The 15,805-nt window shown below is 42.7% G+C and overlaps 1 long non-coding RNA gene across 1 annotated transcript; it reads left to right on the top strand.

The window, feature by feature from the left end:
* The first annotated feature begins 2,799 nt into the window (after positions 1 to 2,799).
* Positions 2,800 to 9,775, top strand: LOC110076388 (uncharacterized). Its single transcript, XR_012086921.2, has 2 exons — positions 2,800 to 2,915; positions 8,205 to 9,775. It is a non-coding gene; the product is annotated as an uncharacterized LOC110076388 (long non-coding RNA).
* The last annotated feature ends 6,030 nt before the right edge of the window (positions 9,776 to 15,805 follow it).

Below are 15,805 nucleotides of genomic sequence, written 5' to 3'. Positions count from 1 at the left end.
ACCACAAACTTTCACAAACTTTCCAAAGAAATAAACTGTTTTGTGGTTTGTGTGATTTGGGTTTTTTCAGGAGCAGTAGAATGTCCCTGCGTGAGTTAGAGATGAAAAACTCACAGAGAGTCTTCAGATGACTCTCCTCCCCACCCTCTCCATGTTTGGTGAAGACTGGATTTTGGGCATCCAAGTTAGACCCCCCAAAGCAGGTCCCCCCACCGAAAGTGCTCTTTAGCCAGCTGTTAAAGAGCACTTTCCTGGGAGGACCTGCTTTGGGGAGCTATAACTCAGATGTCCCAAACTTAATGGAGTTAGGGAAGAGTGTTAGCTTAAGAGTTAGTCCAAGTTTGGTGAAGATGGGATGTCCAATTACAGCCCATGTACAAATCACCAAAGTCAATAATAGTTCAGCGTTTCATTTCGTTCCAGGCTGGTACATTTCCCCAAGGTGGTCCAAAATGAACCACAAAATGGCCCAATTCATAGAGGGTTTTTTTGCTCTGTGGTTTGTTTTGTGGCCATCTTTACTGTGAAGATTATTTAAGAAGAAGAAGAAAAGGGGGGAAAGAAGGTGGATTTCCATGGCTTAAGTCCGAGTCCATCACCCTATCCACTACACCACACTGAATATCCCTGCCAATTTCTTACCAGTTCTAATTCAAGGTGTTGTCTTTAGCATTTAAAGCCATAAATTGTTTCAGGTCTAGCTATCTAAGGGACTTCCTCTCTTGTTATGTGCCTGTCCATCTCCCATAGAAAAGGACACCACTGATGCTACAGCTAAAGGTGGGCAAACATGTTTCTTAGAACAGTAGTCGCCTCCCTCTTTCGAAACAAGACTTGGTTCAAGAACACCCCAAAATAGCAAACTTTAGGAAGGGTACAACCTCATTCCTAACAGGTGCAATTAGTCTCAGGTGGTGTTGATCACTAAAACTTCTGTTTTGTCCAGATGCAGCCTCAATGTACTCGCCCATATTCAGTCCTTCCCTGCATTTGGATGCTGCTTCAGGACTTCCATGGCCTCTTTAGCATCAGTTGAAAAGGAATCTTAGAATCATAGGTTTTTAGAACTGGGAGAGATCCCAAGGACCTCGTCAAGCAAGAATTTCAGAGCTGAAACAATTCTGACAGATGGCCCTCAAACTCCTTTTTCAAAACCCCCCATGAACGAGAGTCCACTGTCTTCCAAGGCAACCCATTGCACCACTGAATAGCTCTCATTATCAGTAATTTCTTCTCAATATTTAGGCAATTTGTAACTTGAATCCTTTACTTTGAGTTCTGCTCTCTGGAGCTAGAGAGAACAAGAGAGGGATGCTGTGTTTCACCATGATATTTGGCAAGACCTAACCTGAAAATTCCAGATGATCTTCCCCAATGCGTCTAGTACTGAGGGACAAAACTGATTCTTGATGGACCCCATAAGTTAATAGCAAGGAGGCTGAATAGCGGTGCCATCTTGTGTGAATAGTTGTTGCCAAACAGGATTGAAATGATTGCAAACCAGTGCCTCCAAGTCCTTTATTAGCTAAAAAAGCCCAGAAGGCTTACAATGGTTGATGGTCCTGAATGCCACACAGAAATTCAGGAGAACCAACAAGGATGCACTCCCCTATCCAGTTACTCATGTAGGTCATCTACCAAGATGAACAAGACATTTTCTGTTCCAAAAACCAGGTTTTAACCCAGACTGGAAGTGATCCAAGTCATCTTTTAAGAAGGGCTAGAGTTTTGTTGCCACCGTTTGGTCTAAGACCTTATTTAGAGAAGGAAGGCTGGATACTGGCCTGTAATTATCTGGAGTGCTGAGATCCAGTGAAGGTTTTAAGCTGGAATCTTACAAATATTTTCTTTAGAGGGGTTGAAACACAACTGTCTTTCAAAGAAAACTCCACAATCTCTGCCACCCAACTAGTCATCCCTGCCACAACAAGCAAAAGGCTTCAGCATCTCATTGAGCAAATACTTCCAGATCACTCATGTCATCACACTGTAAAGACACTAAGCCACATAATGTAAAAGAATTCCTCACTGCCCAACCAGCATTTCAGCAGAGGCAACTGGTGAGTGCCATTTATGTCAGTTTCTAATGAAACAGACTAAGAGTGGGAGGAAATAATAATTTTGCATAGGTATTTACAGATTCACCAGGTATTTACAGATTCATACTGATTTTGATATATGCCAACATGACTGGAAATCCAGGAGTACGTGGATGCTGCACCCCTGTAAAAGAAAAGCTCCACTCTGCAACCTGTATAAATTATGTAAGGTAGTAGATGTGTGTAATTGCTCCAATTTAATTTTCAAAGGGTTTTTTGTGCATGAGAAGTGGTTAGAGCACTGAAGATCACCCTCAAACAACTAATGGAATTTTTATTTAACACTTCATTAAATTCTGAAATTTCAGCAGGTGTTATTCACATACCTCCATGAACAGCTGTCCTAAGGGCTGAAAACTCACTTCTCCTTTTAAAGAAAAAAGAAATATTCCCTGAGAATGGAATCCCATGCATTTGCCCCTAATAGAACAGTCTGGGTCCTTAGAGCAGTCCATTATTTTCCTAATCACACTTTCACCACTTCTCTTGCTTTATGTATATTCAGGATTTTTGTTTGAAATGTCAGAGTATAGGTCTAAATACTAGAGAATATTGTCTCTTTAAGAAAAGTTATGATGTGTGCAGTGGAACTCTGCTGAGTCACTGTACATCTGATGGAATTCAGGTAGCAAAATTGCATCAGCAAGATGGATATAAAAAGTAACCAAGTTGGTACCACGCTTCTGTGGGTGGAGTTTGAAATTCTGTGTGTAATGCTGTCAGTCTGCTGTCTGGAGTGCTGTAAATAGCTGCTGTAAATATTTTCCTGAAACTACAAGATAAAAGCCTTCACTGGAGAAAGACAACAAATTGTCCGTGAGTTATATTGTTGAAATCTTTCAGAGCAAAAGTTCCGCTGTGTCTTATCTTTTCACTGCTATCTGGAGAAGAGAAAGCATAAATTTTCTTTCCAGGACTCTGCTAACTACTTAAAAGTGATTTATTTTCACACACGTCTTGACATGAAAAACAGGTGCTACCACCGTTCAGCTCTTCTTTTCCCATCGCCCTTCATTCTTGATAAACACAGTTGTGCACATAAAAAAATGCTTTCAGGTTAGAGACAAATGATAGTACAGCATGCAAAAGTACAGTGGTGCCCCGCATAGCGACATTAATCCGTTCCAGGATTAACGTCGCTGTACGAAAACATCGCTAAACGGAAAGAAAAACCCCATAGGAACGAATCAAACCCTGTTTAATTCGTTCCTATGGGGCAAAAACTCACCGTTCAGCGAAGATCCTCCATAGGGGCGGCCATTTTCGCCGCCTCGGTAAACGAGGAATCTCCAGAAAACAGTGGGCCGCCATTTTGGAACCGCCGATCAGGTGGTATTTCCCCCCAGCTGGCCGGCGAGCATTTCAAAAGTAGCCAGAAGCAGGAGAGGGGGAGCCAAGCGCCAGGCCCTTTCCCTTCCCCTGCCACTGCCACCGCCGCCCTGGGAGGAACAAGCCGGCCGGTTGCCGGCTTGAAGAGGAGGAGGTGAAGGGGGAGGAGGAGCCAAGCGCCCAGCTGTGCCGGGTCTTTTTCTTCCCCCTTCTCCCTCCACAGCCCGGGAAGCAACAAGCTAGCCGGCTGCCGGCTTGAAGAGGAGGAGGTGAAGGGGGAGGAGGAGCCAAGCGCTCGGGTCTTTTTCTTCCCCCTTCTCCCTCCACAGCCTGGGAAGCAACAAGCTAGCCGGCTGCCGGCTTGAAGAGGAGGAGGTGAAGGGGGAGGAGGAGCCAAGCGCTCGGGTCTTTTTCTTCCCCCTTCTCCCTCCACAGCCTGGGAAGCAACAAGCTAGCCGGCTCCAGGTGTGAAGAGGAGGAGGTGAAGGGGGAGGAGGAGCCAAGCGCTTGGGTCTTTTTCTTCCCCCTTCTCCCTCCGCAGCCTGGGAAGCAACAAGCTAGCCGGCTGCCGGCTTGAAGAGGAGGAGGTGAAGGGGGAGGAGGAGCCAAGCGCTCGGGTCTTTTTCTTCCCCCTTCTCCCTCCACAGCCTGGGAAGCAACAAGCTAGCCGGCTGCCGGCTTGAAGAGGAGGAGGTGAAGGGGGAGGAGGAGCCAAGCGCCCGGCTGTGCCTGGTCTTTTTCTTCCCCCTTCCCCCGCTCTTTCTCTTCCCCCTTCCCCCTCCACGGCCCGGGAGGAGTGAGCCCGGCCTTCGGATGAGCGGCCGTCGCCGCCTCCTCCGAGGAAGAAGCCTCCCTGCTCAAGTTCCCACCTGCATTTTCCCCCAGCTGACCGGCGGGAGCTTGAGAAGGACCGCAGGGGAGCCCTCTCCCGCGGTCCTTCTGATGCCCCCACCGGTCAGCTGGGGGAAAATGGTGCCTATGGAGAAAAATCGCAAAGCAATTTTTCCCCATAGGTAACATCGTAATGCGATCGCTTTTGCGATCGCAAAATCCGCATCGGTATGCGGATTCTTCGTTAAACGGGGCGCCCGTTAAGCAAAGCACCACTGTATCCAATTCCATTTACTTTTTGTGAGACCTCATGTTCTTCTATGACTGCTACTACTATTACTGCTACTGCCGCTAGAAGATCCTACCCTAGATTCCAGAACTGGCTTGCTGCCATGTATTGTTTGGGAAAAGTTACCAAGAAATCCCAAACTTGGTGGAGTGTGTGGTGCCTAGATAGTGAGTTGACAGAGTTGTCAACATGCATACTTCAGCTGAAATACTACAGTTCAATATGAGACATGATGGTACACAGTTCCTATGGGATTCAGGGATGTTTTTTCCCAAGGAAAATGGTGTATGAGAGCAATCTAAACTACTATTTCCCACCACTACCTTGTGATGTATTAGGTGGGTTGTGACATTAAAAGGAAAGACAGGCCCCCGTTCTCTATTTTTGTTTTCTTTTAAAACTATTCTCCTAACTGATGTGGCAAAACTCTAATACCATGCTAGGCTGATGCATTGCTGTTTCAATATGCGTATTACTTTATTTAACCGTGGCCCACAGAATGGTGGGTGTGGGAAAATGTGGGAAACAGGGCTGGTGGTTAGTCAGTTCCATGGGATTCACCCCCACAATCCTGCACAGCCTAAGCGGAACCCTGATGGAGGAGAAATGAAGGGGAAAGGGGGGGGGTTACTGTATCTCCCATTTCCCCAACCTTCACCCCAACATTTCCCTCTCATGTTGCTACTGTCCTCTGCTGCTGTTGGTTACTTCTGCTGTTTTTTACTCCTTACTTGTGAATAAAGCAGATTAATTTATGTACATGTGAGTAAAGTAGGTAGACTTACATGTAAGTAAACTGGGTAAAATTGCTCATAAGTAGGGGAAGGATTTTTATGACATGTCATATTTTCCCCCCGGCAACCTATGTTTGAGCTTTTGGATGGGTTTGAACATGTTTATGAGCAATCTATACTCATGTTTATACTGATAGGTTCAAATGCACATTGCAGAGAAAATGTGAAATGTGATAGAAATCTTCCCCCTACTCATGAGTAAACTGGCAAGCCAAAGATCTGTGTGGACCCTTCTCACAGGAGAATAAACAGTGTGAACAGAAGGGCTACTTAAGTAGACAGATCACACTGGATAAGAACCTTTTAAGTGTGAACCAGACCACTCACTGTCTAAATAGGCCTTTAGTCTAAAACTAGACAGTGCATCTTTAAGCATGAGGGAAATAATGATGACATACTGAGGAGGGGCTCACAAGGGAAATATGCATATTATTGGAACTACATCTACACCACATCTTATCATTTTTCCCCTCTGGTGCTCCAAGATAATTACAGATAAACAGAATAATTAAAGAAAATAATATTAACATGTATCTAAACTCTCAAAATGAGCAACAAAAAAGCAGAATGCTCACTGAAACAAGAGCAACTCAGAGAGATGAAAGAGAAAAATGATTTTAGGAAATGTGTAGTACAAAGAGGGAACTTGCTATGAATCCTGCACATGAATACACAGATTCCTGAGATTAGTATCTCTAAGTATTTTTTTCCAGCATAATTGCTGTTAATATGCTTTGGGCTATGAATGGAATCATAAAATAGGTTGTGAATCAAGCCACAAGAAGGCTGAATTGCTCCATCCAGCTTGCCAATGTAGTCATAGTGTAAGTTTATTCTAGCTGGAACTTACAACTGGATCTGACCCATTGTATCTCACTGAGGTTCCCAAAATAATGGGAATCAAAATAGTTTCAAGTTGGGCTCCAGGTCTTGAGAAATTCCAAACCATCACTTAGCTCTGAAGGCCCAGTAGCTTATTGGTTCTAATGAGACATTCTGTTGGGGATTTAAACCCTGCACTTTGCTTCCTGGGTGATCTGCTAATTTTTGGATAGGTTCACTGATGTAATTGAGCCAAATATTATTTATAGAAGAGATACATTTGCACAGGAGATGATCTGACTTCCTGCCAGAACCAGCCTTCAAGAGCTACTTTATGTATTTTGGTAGTTCATTTTAGCTTTTGTGGTAGTCATAGTGATAACTGATGGAGCAACAGCAATTTGTGGCCAATTGGCATTTAAGCAAGAGCCTATAAATGTTTAATTAGGCAATTTAGGCTTTGTTTAAAATGAGCGACAATGAAGTAACCATCACTTACTCAATGTATCATCATTAATATTAATCAGCCATAGTTGTTGGGGTGTAGCTTTCCCCCCTGCCTGTGTTCCAAAAGGCTCAATTAATTTCTAATACAATATTTACCTCTTATGTCTTCATGCAGAAGATGGTCTAAATGAAAATACGTGTCGCTTTCTCTTGACATCTCATCGATGAAATGACCCCACTGACATTGCTATTGCATCGCTGTAGCTGAAATAAGCAGCATACTGATAATCATAGGCTGTAGTTCTTATTTCAGTGTTACACTGACAAGGAAAAAGCTACCAGGAAATTGCTTTGCATACCAAAACTCTGAAATGTGCTGTTTTTAACCTCACAGAATATACAGCTATATTTATTTGTCCCATCCTAAATTTTCAGATTTTTGCTACAAGCTGTGTAATAAAGCAGCACTCCTCAGAACTACAGTATCTCTATTTTATTATAATGGATCAACTCAGGTACAGTGGACCCTCGACTTACAGACGGCTCGACTTACAGACTTTTCGAGTTACAGACTTCTCTGGCTGCAAAATTTAGATTCGACTTGCAGCCAGAGAATCGACTTACAGACCAGAAAAAAACCAAAATGGAATAAAAATAGAATAAAAACCACTGGTTATGGGATTAATCGGTTTTCAGTGCATTGTAGGTCAATGGAGATTCGACTTACAGACTTTTCGACTTGCAGCCACCATTCCAATACGGATTAATTCCTTAAGTAGAGGGTCCACTGTACCAGGTCTCTGAGCCTAGATACCCATGTTTCAGCAGTGGCCAGGAATGCCTTTGCACAATTAAAACTACTGCACCAGCTGCACTCATTCATGGAGACCTCTATTCTAGCCATGGTGACACCTCCTTAATTACATCCCAGCTGGATTACTCTAATGTGCTCTGGGTGAGGCTGCCTATAGAAAATGCCTAGAGACTTCAGCAGGTCCACAATACAGTTGCCAGATTGCTAATTGGGGCTGGTTACAGGAATCACATAACCCCTAGTATTTATCCCCTTTCACAAGCAGCCCCACTGGTTGCCAATCCATTTCTGTGCACAATTCAAAATGCTGGTTTTAACCCATAAAGCCCTAAATGGCTTGGGTCCAAGCTATTTCAAGGACCGTATCTCCCATTATGAACCTGCCCCCCTGCCCGGGGTCAAGATAATCAGGGCAGGCCTTTTTTTCTATCCCGCCACCTTCAAACGTGTGTTTGGTGGGGAAATGGGAGAGAACCTTCTCTGTTGCTCCTCCCAAACTTTGGAACTCCCTCCTGTAGGAGGCCAGGATGGCCCCATCTTTGTTGTCCTTCCACAAGCAGGCAAAGCCCTTTCTCTTCAGACAAGCTTTTCCTCAGTGACTGGCTGCTTGAGTGGGATAAATAAATGGATTTTTGTCCTTTACTGTTTTGAATGTGCTTTTGGTGTTGTTTTTGTTTAGTGTGTTATTTGATTGATTTATAATTAGTATTTCTATATTTCCTGCCTTTAGGGTTTAAATATTGTGTGACTTCACCTGCCTTTCTGTTCTTTTTGAACAGTTTACACCCTTCAATTGCCATATTCCAGTCATGGAATTCACCAGAGCAAGTGAACAAGAGGAGGAAGAAGAGCAACAGCAACAATGAGGAATCCCGCCGCCACCACTTTGTCATCCCAATCTCATGCTGGAACTGGTCTGTTTCAAGAGAATTGATGAATATCCGTATTCTAATCTCATCATGCTGAGATAGCCAGATCTGAGAAAAATTTCAGTGTCAGCACAATTTTTTTCCACATCTATAGTATTTATCCCCCTTCACATGTGTAAGTCAAATGTCTTCAGTGTAGACTTTGCTCTATCCATGGACAATCTCAACAGGGCTTGGTACCTTCATTTTGAAGGTTCCTATCCTTCACTGTCTGTGGTCATGCTTAAGAAGCCCTTCTTCACAGCACATATGCAACTTCCACATGCGAAAGGTGATGAAGAAGTGGTGCAGGTGAAAAGAGATTAATCCTGCCCATCCACACTCCCTCTTCTTATGTACAAAGGTTAACTGCCAGCAAAAGGCTTATATACTCTTCTGTTATATACATTTCGTACAGACTTACATAGGACCAGTGCTGTGTAAATGTGAATTTTCTTTTTATTTTGAAGATAGAATAAGTGCTTAAATGTTTTACTCTAGATTGTTTGAAAATACAGGTGGAGCAAATTTCTAGCTCCACTAATGTATGGCACTAAAGCCAGGTTCTGTCTTTAAATGTAGCTAGTCTAACATCTACACACCATATAGGCTTACTGAGTGCTTAACTTAAGATGCTGTTTTTTCTCTAATGAAAATATATGGTGTTTCATCTTTACTCTCTGAGATCTGAGAAGGTGGTTATGTAAGCTAGTCATTTTTAAATGCCACCAAATACCAACTAGCTTAGCTGAGAAATGTTTTTTGCAGACTGGGAAGGAAACAATCATATTACAGTATTATGCTTTGTGGGCCTAAATAATTTTCTCCCCTCAACTGAGACCTTAAATCCCCAAAACAGCAGAATAAAACAGTTGGCACTGTGAAATTTATGTTTTAATTGTTATAGCATGTTCCTGGTGAGGAAAAGGGGAAAGGTAATATGTTTACATTGTGTGAAGTGTGAAGGCAAGAGGAAAAGGGGATGACAGAGAACGAGATGGCTGGACAGTGTCATCGAAGCTACCAACATGAATTTGACCCATCTCTGGGAGGTAGTGGAAGACAGGAGGGCCTGGTGTGCTCTGGTCCATAGGGTCATGAACAGTTGGACATGATTTAATGACTAAACAACAGCAACAACTGCCTATACAAAGAAACTGCCATTTTGCAACTGCCTTTCAGGAGCGAGACCTCCTTAATCATACTGAAGAGAAACATGTTCTTGGGTATACAGTTATTATATACATGCTAGGAAGCACCCTGCCTGCAGAAATTTATAGGCTGCAGTAGTAAACCTTCTGGGTGGGCATTTGTAAAGAAAATAAAGGGAAAAAAGCATGTGGGTAAGTAGCAGTATGCTTGGGAGGTGTGAGTTATGTGTGTGACCTAATGAAATAGATGTTACTTTTAAAATAAAGTATGATTCTTTAATATTGACACTGGACTTTTCTGAGTTCAGACTTGATTGTATATTTCCTAGGCTGCATTTCCTTGTTATTCTTTGGGAGTTTACATTTCAAGGATGTTTGAAGTGATATTAGACCCTTACCTAGACACTCACATACACACAACACACACACACTTATGCACACAAAATGCACACATTCCTTTCATACATATTCATGTACAGAACACGCATATATTCACATCTAGACACACATGCACCCACACATAGCACACAGACCCAGTTTTACACAGTGGCCAAAATCCTATTGCTTTGTATACTAACTTGCACTAAAGTAGGCCCATTAAATCATTGCGGATTTGTTGAATCAACACCCTCATTGAAATAAATAGGCCTGCTCTAGTTGCTACTAGTTGCCATGTGAGAATGGCTGACGGTCAGATTCCAAAACAGATGGGAAACCCTGACATCTGAGCGTTCAGCCTGGAGGCAGGCAGTGCATCATGGCCTTTCCCAATTTGAAGAGACCCTTGTCCAGCAGGCCAAGGCAAAGAGGCAGTCACAAAAGCAGCAAAATTAGGGAGCTGGACAGGGGACAGGTTGCATTTGTCTTCAATGTGAAGGGATTGTCACTCTCGAATTGGCCTTCTCAGCCACACTAGATGTTGTTCCAAGTCCTCTATTCAGAGCATGTTACCAAAGTCTCTCGAGACTGAAGGATGCCTAATCTTTAAAAAGTTGCTACTTACACATAGTAAGTCCATTTCACATAGTATGTCCATTTGAATCAATGGAACTTATGGAGGAGCTGGCTCCAAATCCCCACTGATTCATGCACACACAAATCATTAAGCTTGATAATCAGCTCCCATTCACTCCAATGGGAGCTTTCTTTTCCCTTTGTTGAAATGTAGTGGAATGACGCCAACCGTTATGCAAAATTTATTCCTATCTGCCTTATATTACCCTTTCCCCCAACCGTTAAGCATAGGGTGTAGCAAGAACCCAGATCCACAGGAAAATATATAATTCACACATAGCCATACAAAAAAAGTCAGAAATCAAATGCATCAGAAAGGAAAATTCAGGGAGGGGATGATAACAGATGTGGAAGGCAAGGAACAGAGAAAGAAGCTTCTAGATAACAGCCTTCAATCAGCAATCAAAGAGTTCAAAGAATGTGGATTAAATACAGCTATTTCCTGGTTGCCTCTTGTGTATCAATTAATATTTTCTGAACCAAAGTTGCCACACAGAAAGTGCATGTTGCTGAGGACAAAGGAAAACCACAGGGTCGGTGCTGAAGACTCTATGGGCTGCATAGGGCCTTAGGGCAGCAGTTCCATGAGAGATCTGAAATCTTCAATTTTCTTGACTTTTTAAATTGCTGTCAACCCATTTTAATTATACTGGAAGGGGGGGGGACATCTATGGGTCATAGATATCCATGTCATTACCCAGCCTGTTCAAATCCAGTTCTTTCCATGCTCACATCTGCTTTCTGCTTCCCTGCTGCCAATGTGTCCAAAGGCCGTGCTGCTTGCCAATGTGATTGTCTTCTTCCTAACCAGCATGTGAAGGGGTTTCATCTGACATCAAAGTGTGGGCAGCCTAGTATGAGTGGAGATTTTCCAAGTAATATGGCTCCAAACCAAATTATTTGGAAGAAGCTTTGAAACAGCATTTTATTTGGGCTTGGACACTTGGAACCAGGGCAAATAGCACAATATAGGTGTCACTTAGTCCAATGACCACGCCCTCAAAAGTATTCAGATAGCCATGTTTTGTTCTAGCTGAAGATTCTGAAGTTTTTCTGTACAAAAATCAGACCACTGCAGCCAGACTTGTAACAATTTTTAAAAACCATATAAAAATCTGGGCTTGGCACTGTGCAGAAGCAATTCTACTATTATTTTGAAATCTAGCTCTAGAATATGACTGAAGCAGAACGCAAAATGGGTTGCGGAACCACAACAATTATGGAAGAGAAGCAAGCACTTCCACACTTAAAGTATCCAGTGAAGACTATTGGTAGTGTTTGGGAACTCAAAGGTAAACTGGGCAGTCTAGGTTAATGGTTCTGAGAACATGTTCTGTTGACGGAACAGGCAGTCCCAAACTGTTGCAGATTATGAGTAAGAATTAATTGATGGTTTTAAAAAAGAAGGAATTATTGACTTATTTCTTGCTACAATTCCCAGGTTAGGATGAGACCCACCTTTCATCCCAGGGCCTGTGTCCATCATATACTGAATTATTTTAGCCCCTCCTGTTAATACCACTACACACTTTCAGTACTGCACCATTGTTGGGTTTGTTTCTCATACCCATGGCAACATGTAGGGTTCAACCAGACTCCCCATAATTTCTAGTGAGAATCCTCATCAGTACCTCCTTATCTGCAATAGGTTTGGGAAGAAGGATGCAAAGGAAGCCTCATGAAGCAATAGGGGCCTGTTGTATGTCTGCTGACATCAGGAACGCTCCAGAAACCAGAGACTTTTGATGGAAATGGATTCGCTCTTAAATTTGATATTTAGTGCAATGCTTCTCAACAGCTGACCTCCATGTGCTTTTGGACTTTAAATCCCAGCAGCCATAACCATTGGCCATGCTAACTGAAGCTCCTGGGAGACGACGTTCGAAATATCTGATAGGATAAATCTAAAGAAGTCTAGCACAGTCCAAGAAGATCTGGAAAACAAAAGTCGGGAACCACTTGTCTTGTGTATTCATCAGTCAGATGTAAATCTGCATCAGAAGTCAGAGAACTTGAATCATCACTGTGGGAGAAGGCAGTCAAATTTGGGATATCATAATTATTCCTTGCGGATGAACACATCACATATTGCCTTTGAGAGAGTAGAAGGAAGGACTCAGATCAATTGACTTTTCTCTTCTACCAACCAGCTTTTCTGGCCACCAGAAGAAAATATCCAGATTGAGACTTAACTCAGCAGTAATGTGCCAGCCCCCTCCAATATTATAGAAAACGTATACTGTTTATGAAACAAGGGGTGGTATTTTGTTTTACTGTAATGCAAACATGATAGTGATAAGTAGAGATTGGGGGATTTGTATTTGTATATGAATAACCCTGCACAGGTGGACATGATGAGGGTTCCACTCACCTTCCACTGTTGCTGTGGGATCTGCACTCCCTTCCTATTGCTCTGGAGCTCATGGTCTGTGAGGCCCACTCTTCAACCTGGCAGCGAGGCCCGTGCTCCCGCCTCCTGCCAGGAGTGGCTCACAGACTGCGAGCTCCAGAGCGATAGGAAGGGAGCTCAGAGACCACAGCAACAGTGGAAGGTGAGTGGACAGTCCAACCCCAGGGGGCTGGACCCTCCTTACGTCCACCTGTGTGGGGGTATTTGTATTTGAATACCCGCATCTTTAGTGATAAGGTATATATTTCACACATATGGTGAAATCTTACTTATAGAAATATCCAGCATGAAACTATGGATGCATTAGTAATTTAATTCAGATATGCATCTGCTAAGAATTTAGAAATATTTTAATTGAAAATTGAAAAATATCTTGCATTGCACTAAGAAGTATTCAGAACACTGCAATTAATATATTCACAGTTACAAGCTGGTGTCAAATTTGTAAAGAAAACTAAAAAAAAAATCACCACAGAAACATCTTAAATAATGCCAGCCTCTTCTCCTGAAAAGGACTGGGGAAAGAGAGAATGAACTTTTCATTAGTAGCAACTGGGCAAGAGATGTTTTTCTAAAATTGTAATAATAACTAGAAAAATTACCTATTTTTTTTGAATCTAGAGTTGTAACATTATTTTAAACAAGTTGCTATGTTCAGCATAAAATTTACCAATTTCATTGGGAATTCACACAAGGCGTTGTGAGATGGATGGCAAGCCGTTCTCTTCTCTTAGCACTGAGGGATATGAGACCAGCAGCTCACCAGTAGCTATGAGAACCTATGACTGGGAGACAGATTCCCTTCCTCATGCTGCCAGTCCCAAAGAGAAGTGAAAGAGCGACATCCAGACAAAGTACTGGGAGATAAAGGGAGGAGGACACAAATATTAAAAAGCCCAAGAAGGAAATGCACAGGAGGAGACAAAGAGGCTTCGGAAAAGGAGGAAAGAGGCAGTAGAGGAGAAGGAAGATGATAGAAAAACTAGAAGAAGAGAAAGAATAGGTGATATTAGAAGAACCATCGACTGGCCAATAGGTCACATCCACCCTCCCAAACAAGAAAGCAGAGAGCTGAAGAAACATTCATATAGGCGAGAAAGAGAGGAGAGAGAAAGAAGAAGGTTGGAAAGAGAAGCTAAGTCTTGGGTTCAAAATAATTTATTGCCATGGAGAGTGACCGATCATGGGAGGATGGGATGGACTGAAAGGAAAAGGAAATGGGGTATTATCCCCAAAGAACAGGTGGAGGCTAAGGGATGGGAACACCATCCACACATTGTGGGGGACGATGTATATGCCAATATCCACACCTTCATCCCTGGTGTGATCAGGAGATGATTGATGGGTGCCACCCTTGATGGAGGAAGTTACCTTGTTAAATGATGTGGATGTTGTAAAGAAGCTGAGCCCATTGGCTGCTTTTGATGAACTGTTTGAGGTAGTGGTGGAGAAACAACCCCCCATGGTAAATAAAGTTGATGGTCTAAATGCAGAAAGTGTGTTGTCTGTGGGAGTGGGAAAGAACAGTGAAGAGGGAGTCAGACCTGAACCCATTCACAGGTATACAGAGTAAGGAAAATATTTAAACTGTCTAGATACACCATATGAAGACAAGACAGAACATAGATTTTAACATATAGCATACAGGCCATGTACAAAACCAGGCATCAGTGAGTCATCCATGTGCTCTCCTGCCAAGATCATAAACAAGCTTATTACTTTACAAACTACATTCCCAGTAGAAAAACATCCCCTTGGCAGCCCTAAAGCTCATTGGGCTGGTGCAAGAACTAAACATTTTGTTCAGCAATGGAAAACAGGATAATTAGGATAGAATGGGCATAGCATGCTATCAACGGGTATTCACCAAGGATAAAATGAGGCAAGTCAAATATGGATAATAAACATGATTTGAGAAATGGAAGAAAGCTCAAAAGATTTGTTAATTTATTTGTGTAACCTCCTGTGAGAAATAAATAAATACAAAATAAATGACACAAATAGAGACATGCACTTTTAAAGAGTTATAAGCTTTGTCTTTAGCAGGACAAAGAAACGGATAAGAATAATCTATGAATGTTTACATAAATAACAAGAACTAAAGGTTCTATCACACTCTAGGGACTAAGAAACTGAACCCAGAATAGGACTAGGAAGATGAAAAAGAAGGATTCTGCAACTGATTGGCTGGAACCATCCTTTAAAAGTGTCTTGAAGATACTGTTTCTCTTTATCAGGGGTATCCAAAGTACAACCCGCGGGCCACATCCAGCCCACATTGCCTTTTTATCTTGCCCGTGCGTGCATGTGTGAATGCAGGTGGGCAGGAGCGCGTGCAAGTAGCTGAGTGGGTGGGAGTGCGTGCATGCATGTGGGTGTGCATGCGGGAAGGCATGCAGGCAAGAGTGCATGCATGTGGGTGGGTTGCGGGCATATGGGAGTGCAGGCCCATGGGCACGCAAGTGCAAGCGCACACACATTCACGTTCCTTCAGCCTCAAAAATATGGAAAATATATTATGTGGCCTTCACTGTGAAAAGTTTGAAGATCCTTGCTTTTTTCTTTATGTCACCTAAAGGAATGATTGCCATTGACACCTGTTATGACAAATGCAGAAATATTTCCTCATATATCTGGAGTCCCCAATGGTATTCACTCTTTGCCCGCCGAACCCAAAATAACGAGACGGGACAAGGAATATGAATTAAACCTAGGGCCACAACTTTATTAACTATTTAAATTTTTCAACTACCCTTTTTAAAAGGGGGGGCAGTCATAGTGCTAAGAGGTCTGGAACCCTCATAATTCTTGACCAACTGGTCCAGACCTTCGCCCCGGGAGTTCCTACCCCGAGAGGGTGCTGTTGAACTGTCCAGCACCCTCTCGGCCATCCACCC

This window comes from Pogona vitticeps, chromosome 1 (assembly GCF_051106095.1).
Source record: "Pogona vitticeps strain Pit_001003342236 chromosome 1, PviZW2.1, whole genome shotgun sequence".
Lineage (NCBI taxonomy): Eukaryota > Metazoa > Chordata > Lepidosauria > Squamata > Agamidae > Pogona > Pogona vitticeps.
This window is presented reverse-complemented; position numbering and strand designations above follow the sequence as displayed.